Genomic DNA, 9,700 nt, shown 5'->3' on the forward strand with positions numbered 1-9,700 from the left:
ATTTCATTATTTCTAGCGCTTATTCGAGTACCTGGCACATACTAGAGGCTCACTCAATAAATGTTTGTTTATTTATTTATTTATTTATTTATTTATTTATTTATTTTCAGAGATGGGGACTTGCTGTATCTCCCAGGCTGAAGTGCAGTGGCACGATCATAGCTCACTGTAGCTTCCAGCTCCTGGGCTCAAGTGATCCTCCTGCCTCAGCCTCCCAAGTAGCTGGGACTACAGGCGCAAGGCAAAACACCTGGATAATTTTTGTTTTGTTTTGTTTTTAGGTGTTTTTTTGTTTTGTTTTGTTTTGTTTTGAGATGGAGTCTCACTCTGTCGCCCAGGATGGAGTGCAATGGTGCAATCTCGACTCACCACAACCTCTGCCTCCCGGGTTCAAGCGATTCTCCTGCCTCAGCCTCCTGAGTAGCTGGGACAACAGGCACCCACCACTATGCCCAGCTAATTTTTGTATATTTAGTAGAGACGGGGTTTCGCCATATTGGCCAGGCTGGTCTCAAATTCCTGACATTGTGATCTGCCCGCCTCAGCCTCCCAAAGTGCTGGGATTACAGGTGTGAGCCACTGCACCTGGCCATTTTAAAAATTTTTTAAAAGACAGAGTCTCACTGTCTTGCCCAGGCTGATTCCAAATTTCTGGCCCTAAGCAATCCTCCCACCTTGGCCTCCTGGCTATCTGGGACTATAGGCAGGAGCCACTGTCCCCAAAAATAAATGTTTATAAATGAATGAGATTTAACTGCTTGGGACCTGTGTGACCTTGTCAAATCACTTAACTTTCTGGAGTCTAAGCTTTCTTTATGTGCGTAATAAGGTAATGATACCTCCTCCCTAAGACTGGCATGCGAATAAAATGAGATAATGTATATAAAAGCATTTAGCATGGCACCTGGCTAATAGGAGATGACCCATAATTTTTTAAGAGCTAAAAGAGGATTCAAGAAGTTATCTCAAAAACGAAATCAAGTTGGAAATTTGAAAATTCTTTGAACTGAATGACAATAATGACACAACCTATCAAAACCTCTGGGATACAGCAAAAGCGGTGCTAAGAGGAGAGTTCACAGCCGTAAACACCTATATCAAAAAAGACTGAAAGAACACAAACTGACATTCTAAGGTCACACCTCAAGGAACTAGAGAAACAAGAACAAACCAAATGCAAACCCAGTGGAAGAAAGTAAATAACCAAGAGCAGAGCAGAACTAAATGGAACTGAAACAAACAAACAAAAAAATACAAAAGATAAATGAAACAAAAAGCTGGTTCTTTGAAAAGATAAATAGAATTGATAGACCATTAGCAAGATTAAACAAAAAAAGAAGAGATAAAATCCGAATAACCTCATTAAGAAACAAAACAGGAGATATTACAATTGACATCACTGAAATACAAAAGATCATTCAAGGCTACTCTGAACATCTTTACGCACATAAACTAGAAAACCTAGAAGAGATGTATAAATTCCTGGAAAAATACAACCCTCCTAGCTTAAATCAGGAAGAATTAGATACCCTGAACAGACCAATAACAAGCAGTGAGATTGAAATTGTCATTTAAAAATTACCAACAAAAAAAGTCCAGAACCAGATAGATTCACAGCAGAATTCTACCAGACATTCAAAAAAGAATTGGTACCAATCCTTTGACACTATTCCACAAGATAGAGAAAGAAGGAAACATCCCTAATTCATTCTACGAAGCCAGCATCACCCTAATACCAAAACCAGTAAAGGACATAACCAAAGAAGAAAACTACAGACTGATATCCTTAAGGAAACATAGATGCTAAAATCCTTAACAAAATATTAGCTAACCAAATCCAAGAACATATCAAAGCTAAATTGATATTTTAAAAATACTAGCTAATCAAATTCAACAACATATCATATTCATCCCTGGTGTGAAACCTGCCATGATCAAGTGGGTTTCATACCAGGGATGCAGGGATGGTTTAACATATGCAAGTTAATAAATGTGGTACACCCCATAAACAGAATTAAAAACAAAAATCACATGAGCATCTCAATAGATGCAGAAAATGCATTCAACAAAAGCCATCATCCCTTTATGATTAAAACTCTCAGCAAAATCGGCATACAAGGGACATACCTCAATGTAATAAAAGCCATCTATGACAAACCCACAGCCAACATAATATTGAATGAGGAAAAGTTGAAAGCATTCCCTCTGAGAACAGGAATGAGACAAGGATGCCCACTCTTACCACTCCTCTTCAACATAGTACTAGAAGTCCTAGCCAGAGCAATCAGACAAGAGAAAGAAATAAAGAGCACCCAAATTGGTAAAGAAGCAGTCAAACTGTCACTGTTTGCTGACGATATGATCATTTACCTTGAAAACCCTAAAGATGCCTCCAGAAAGCTCCTAGAACTGATGAAAGAATTCAGCAAAGTTTCCAGATACAAGATTAAGGTACACAAATCAGTAGGTCTTCTATACACCAACAGCGACCAAACAGAAAATCAAATCAAAAACTCAACCCCTTTTAAAATAGCTGCAAAAAATAAAATAAAACAAAATATTTAGGAATATACCTACCCAAGGAGGCAAAAGACCTCTACAAGGAAAACTACAAAACACTGCTTAAAAAAAAATCATAGATGACACAAACAAATGGAAACACATCCCATGCTCATGGTTGGGTGGAATCAATATTGTGAGAATGACTATTCTGCCAAAAGCAATCTACAAATGCAATGCAATCCCCATCAAAATATCACCATCATTCTCCACAGAATTAGAAAAAAACAATTCTAAAATGCATATGGAACCAAAAAAGAGCCTGCATAGCCAAAGCAAGACTAAGCAAAAAGAACAAATCTGGAGGTATCATACTACCTGATTTTAAACTATACTATAAGGCCATAGTCACTAGAACAACACGTTGTAAAAATAGGCACATAGACCAATGGAACAGAATAGAGAACCCAGAAATAAACCCAAATACTCACAGCCAACGGATCTTCAATAAAGCAAACAAAAACAAAGTGGGGAAAGGACACCCTTTTCAACAAATGGTGCCGGGAAAATTGGCTAGCCACTGTAAGGTCCTCTGAGCTGGCCGCACCATGGTCAAGCCATCATGACATTCCCCCGCCCTTGTGATAATGTACTTTGTGATATTCCCCCGTCCTTGTGAATGTACCTTGTAATATTCCTACCCTCCCTTGTGATAATACATCCTCCCTGCCTTTGTGAATATACTTTGTAACATCCTCCCCACCCTTGAGAATGTACTTTGTAACATCCATCCCCTGCCTGCAAAAAATTGCTCCTAACACCACCACCCATCTCAAACCTATAAGAACCAATGATAATCCCACCACCCTTTGCTGACTCCTTTCTCAGACTCAACCCACTTGCACCCAAGTGAATAAACAGCCTTGTTGCTCACACTTAGCCTGCTCAGGTGTTCTCTTACACAGATGTGCATAATAGCCACAGGTATGAGAATGAAACTGGATCCTCATCTCTTACCTTATACAAAAGTCAACTCGAGATGGATTAAGGACTTAAATCTAAAATCTGAAACTATAAAAATTCTAGGAGATAGCATTGGGAAAACTCTTCTAGACATTGGCTTAGGCAAGGATTTCATGATCAAGAACCCAAACGCAAGTGCAATAAAAACAAAGATAAATAGTTGGGACTTAATTAAAGAGCTTTTGCACGGCAAAAGGAAGAGTCAGCAGAGTAAACAGACAACTCACAAAGTAGGAGAAAATCTTCACAATCTATATATCTGACAAAGGAGTAATATCCAGAATCTACAACAAACTCAAATAAATCAGTAAGAAAAAAAACAAACGCCCTGCACGGTGGCTCACACCTGTAATCCCAGCACTTTGGGAGGCCAAGGCGGGCGGATCACGAGGTCAGGAGATCGAGACCATCCTGGCTAACATGGTGAAACCCCATCTCTACTAAAAATACAAAAAATTAGCCAGGCGTGGTGGCAGGCGCCTGTAGTCCCAGCTACTCGGGAGGCTGAGGCAGGAGAATGGCATGAACCCGGGAGGCAAAGCTTGCAATGAGTGGAGATCGTGCCACTGCACTCCAGCCTGGGTGACAGAGCGAGACTCTGCCTCAAAATAAAATAAAATAAAATAAAAAATAAAGAAAAAAACAAACAATCCCATCAAAAAGTGGGTTAAGAACATGAATAGACAATTCTCAAAAGAAGATATACAATGGCCAACAAACATATAAAAAAATGCTCAACATCGCTAATGATCAGGGAAATGCAAATCAAAACCACAATGCAATACCACCTTACTCCTGCAAGAATGGTGATAACCAAAAAGTCAAAAAACAGTAGATCTTGGCATGGATGCAGTGATCTGTGTACACTTCTACACTGCCGGTGGGAATGTAAACTAGTACAGCCACTATGGAAAACAGTGTGGAGATCCCTTAGAGAACTAAAGTGGAACTACCATTTGATCCAGCAATCCCACTACTGGGTATCTACCCAGAGGAAAATAAGTCATTATTCGAAAAAGATACTTGCACACGCATGTTTATAGCAGCACAATTCACAATTGCAAAATCGTGGAACCAACCCAATTGCCCATCAATCAACAAACAGTTAAAGAAACTGCGGTGTATATATATATATACATGTATGTATATATATATACAGGAATGGAAAACCAAACATCATATGTTCTCACTGATATGTGGAAGCTAAACTATGAGGATGCAAAGGCATAAGAATGATACAATGCCAGCCTGGCCAACATGGTGAAACCTCGTCTCTACCAAAAATACAAAATTTAGCCGGGCATAGTGGCAGGCTCCTATAGTCCCAGCTACTCAGAAGGCAGAGGCGGGAGAATCGTTTGAATCCGCGAGGCAGATGTTGCAATGAGCCAAGATCACACTACTGCACTCCAGCCTGGGTAAGAGAGTGAGACTCTGTCTCAAAAAAAAAAAAAAAAAAAAGATACAATGGACTTTGGGGATTTGGAAGGAAGAATGGCAGGAGGATGAGGAATAAAACACAACAAATATGGTGAAGTGTTTACTGCTTGGGTGATGGGTGCACCAAAATCGTACAAATCACCACTAAAGAACTTACTCATGTAACCAAATACCACCTGTACCCCAATAACTTATGGAAAAATAAAAATAAATAAATAATAAAAATTTAAAAAAGAAGTTATCTGCTCCAGCCTCATGCTTTCATCATCATCAAAAAGCATTCAGCCAGTCTCTCATGCTCCAGGTCTTAGATTGAAAGAAGATGGCAGGCTCATTCTGGGGATGCATATTAGATTGAGTTTCAGTCCAAAAAACAACCCTCTCAAGGGCAAGGTCTCCAGAGCACATTCTGCCTGGCTATGCCTAAGTAAGTGAGCGAAGTTTGCATATGAAACCAAGTCAAAGGATCCTTTCACCTGGACTCTCCCAGAACAATAAACACTCCAGATTTCCACCAGTCTCTAAATCAGGAAATAAAAATGAAAGAGAATCAATGGTCCCAGACTGATTACGTACCAGAGATAGGATGCTATTTCTAAATTCTCGCCCATCAATCCTTTTGCTTTCCACCCTGTAGATGATATCCATTTGCCCTTGTAATTGGGAGTGCAGGAAGGGTAAGCAGGCACAACAGAGGCGAAGAGGGCAGGCTGGATAAACTGGTTGTTGTTTCATTGTAATGACTTGACAAAAATCAAATCAACATAGTATATTAGTATCTTTCTGACTCTTAATACGCCCTTGAAATACGGGCGGAATCCATAGAGAGTTTAAACATCTGGGCACATGAGCCCCCTCCAGTCTCATTTAGGGCTGGAGGTTTGTAAACCAAAGGTGGCTGCCCAAACCCAGAAGATAGAGGGTCCATCCTCAAGAGGCAGGACTCTGGACAGTTAGTTCAACGCATACTTCCTGCCTACCTTGGGCCAGGTGCTGTGCTAACAGCTGGGGAGATGGATGCCAGTAAGACGTTGTGCCTGTGTTATAACTATCCTCATTTAACCAATGAGAAAACTGAGGCACAGACAGGGAAAGTAACTAGCTAAAGATCACAAAATAGAAAGAGGGAGAGCCAGCCGGGTTCGGTGGCTCACACCTGTAATCCTAGCACTTTGGGAGGCCAAGGAGGGCGGATCACCTGAGGTCAGGAGTTCGAGACCAGCCTGGCCAACATGGCGAAACCCCGTCTCTACTAAAAATATAAAAATTAGCTGGGTGTGTTGGTGGGTGCCTGTAATCCCAGGTACTTGGGAGGCTGAGGCAGGAGAATTGCTTGACCCCGGGAGGCAGAGGTTGCAGTGAGCCAAGATCCTGCCACTTGACTCCAGCCTGAGCGACAGAGTGAGACTCTGTCTAAAAAGAAAAAAAAAAAAAAAAGAAAGAGGGAAAGCCAGAGTTCAAAGCCAGGAAGTCAATTTTCAGAGCCCATCCTGGTAACCATGAGGCTACTCTGCTCAAAGGTTCTCTAGGCACTGAGGTGCACAGAACTGCTGAACTCAGAGACAGACCCCACTGGCTAAGGCTTTGGGTCTGTCTAGAGAGTGTGAGAGTGTGTGTGTGTGTGTGTGTGTGTGTGTGTGTGTCTTATTTTGTTTTAAAGACATAGGGTCTCACTCTGTTGCCCAGGCTGGAATGCAGTGTCACAATCATAGCTCACTGCCACCTTGAACTCCTGGGTTTAAGGAATCCTCCTGCCTCGGCCTCCTGAGTAGCTAGAACTACTACAGGCATGTGCCACTGTGCCTGGTTAATTTTTTTGTATTTTGTAAAGACTGGGTCTCGCTATGGTGCCCAGGTTGAGGTCTTGAACTTTTGGCCTCAAGTAATTCTCCTGCCTCAGCCTCCCAAAGTGCTGGGAGCCATCATGCTCCCACATGTGAACCATTATGTCTGGTCAGTTTATATTTTTGTCTTTAAAAAGGCAATGATGGCCAGGCATGGTGGCTCACATCTTTAATCCCAGCACTTTGGGAGGCCAAGGTGGGCGGATCACGTGAGGTCAGGAGTTTGAGACCAGCCTGGCCAACATGGTGAAACCCTGTCTCTGTGTAAAATACAAAAATTAGCCGGGCGTGGTGGTATGCACCTGTAGCCCCAGCTACTTGGGAGACTGAGCCAGGCCTCGCTTGAACCCAGAGGCAGAGGTTGCAGTAAGCCAAGATCATGCCATTGCACTCCAGCCTGGGGGACAAGAGCGAGACCTCATCTTAAAAAAAAAGAAAGGCAATGGTGGAAAGACCTGCTGGGTTTGTGAATATAAAGGCTGATATCATATTTAAACTATTTGGCAAAGAATCTGACTTTTGAAAATGTCTTATCAGATACCAGAAATGGAGTTAGAGATCACTTGACTAAGTAGTTCAGATCTTTCTGACTAAACAATATACAGTGGGGAACATTATTAAAGTTCACAATCCATGTCATTTCTTTCTTCCTTTTTCTTTTCTTTTTTTTTTTTTTTGAGAGAGGCTCTCACTGTGTCACCCAGGCTGGAGTTCAGTGGCGCTATCCCAGCCACTGCAGCCTTGACCTCCTGGGCTCAAGCAATCCTCCTGCCTCAGTTTCCTCTGTAGCTGGGACCACAGGCGTGTGCCACCATGCCTGACTAATTTTTTTTTGTTGTTGTTGCTCAGGCTGGTCTAAAACCCCTGGGCTCAAGTGATCCTCCCGCCTCGGCCTCCCAAAGTGTGGGGATTACAGGCGTGAGGCACCGTACCTGGCCCACTATCCGTTTCTAAAGTGATTCTACAGAGATAGAGGCACAGGTTTAAAAATTTAAAAAGAAAAGAAGCCAAACTTATTAATGAGCCATAGTAAACAGGCTGACATTGGTAACCCTTTTAGAAGACTGCCCGGTACCTCTTAAGCATTCCGAAGTGTTTGTTAAATAAATAAAATACAGCTGGTCCTTTGTATCTGCATCTGCGGATTCAACCAACTGCAGATTGAAAATACAGTATTTGAAAAAAAAACCCAAACAATAAAAAATAACAATACAACAATAACAAATTATGCAGATTTAAAAAACAATACAGTATAACAACTATTTACATAGTATTTACATTGTATTGTACTAGGTGTGATAAGTAATCAAGAGATGATTTAAAGTAGATGGGAGGCCGGGCCAGGCACAGTGGTTCACACCTGTAATCCCAGAACTTAAGGAGGCCAAGGCAGGCAGATCACCTGAGATCACGAGTTCGAGATGAGCCTGGCCAACAGGGTGAAACCCCATCTCCACTAAGAATATCACCAGGGTGTGTTGGTGTGTGCCTGTAATCCTAGCTACTCAGAAGGCTGAGACATAAGAATCACTTGAACCTGGGAGGCAGAGGTTGCAGTGAGCTGAGACCACATCACTGCACTCCAGCCTGGGCCACAGAGTGAGACTCTGTCTCTAAACAAATAAACAAATAACTATATGGGAGGCCAGACATGCTCATGCCTGTAATCCCAGCACTTTGGGAGTTTGAGGTGGGCAGATTGCCTGGGCTTAGGAGTTTGAGACCAGCCTGGGCAACATGGTGAAACCCTGTCACTACCAAAAAAAAAAAAAAATTAGCCAGGCATGGTGGCATGCACCTATTGTCCCAGCTGTTGGAGGGCTAAGGTAGGAGGATCATTTGAGCCCCGGAGGTAGAGGCTACAGTGAGCCGAGATCGTGCCACTGTACTCCAGTGTCTCTAAAATATATATATATAACATATATATTACATATATATATATATGTAAAATAAAGTATATGGGAGAGCTGGGCACTGTGGCATAGGCCTATAATCCCAGAAATTTGGGAGGCTGAGGCAGGAGAATTGCTTAAGCTCAGGAGTTGAAGACCAGTCTGGGCAACATAGTGAGACCCTATCTAAAAAAAAAATCTAATAAAATATATTGGAGGATGTGCATAGGATATATGCAAATAGAATGCCATTTTATATCAGTGACTTGAGCAACCATGGATTTGGGTATCTGAAGGGGAGAGGAGTCCTGGAACCACGCCCTCATGGATACTAAGGGAGGACTGTATAGACAACTACCTGTGGGAGGAGACATGAAGACATGTCATTTGTAACCTATAAAGCACTATAAGAATGTCATTACTATTCCTGTTAGCTCTTATTCAAAATGCCTGAGAGTGAACGGGCTGGAAAAATGTCATGAGACAGAGAATCAAACTTCTGGTTCTGCTGCTCAAACATTATCTGCCCTTCTCCCCAGCACCCTTCCTGGAACAGCCCCTCACCTCAGCTGCCCATCTAGCCAAGTAGGGAGCAGGGGAGGGCTGTGTTCCTGGCACCCGGAGTTGGAACACAAAGTGCCCTGTCTCTCTCTCTTTCAGAATCAAGCTCATGCAGTTACTGGGAGTAGCAACAGTACACCTCGTGCAGCAGATTGGCAACATTCTGGATTAGATGGACTTTCGTGGGCTGCCCTGAGAACCTGATGACCAGTGGTAACCTCATTTCTGTGGGAACTGGCATTGGGAGTTTCAAATGACTGGCTTTGTAAACACTCTTTAATACATAGGCTATTCCAGAAGTGAGGACTGCTTGTACAGAATCAAATAGAACCGCTAGAACTCTGACAGGTACTTCAGAAGAGAGTACACAGCTGTAGCAGACCATTACTATAAACTGCGAGCTATCACCCCACGTAGAATCCCCTTTTCACCTTTTTTTTT

Source organism: Trachypithecus francoisi, unplaced genomic scaffold, assembly GCF_009764315.1.
Source record: "Trachypithecus francoisi isolate TF-2019V2 unplaced genomic scaffold, Tfra_2.0 Lachesis_group0, whole genome shotgun sequence".
In the NCBI taxonomy this organism is placed as follows: Eukaryota; Metazoa; Chordata; class Mammalia; order Primates; family Cercopithecidae; genus Trachypithecus; species Trachypithecus francoisi.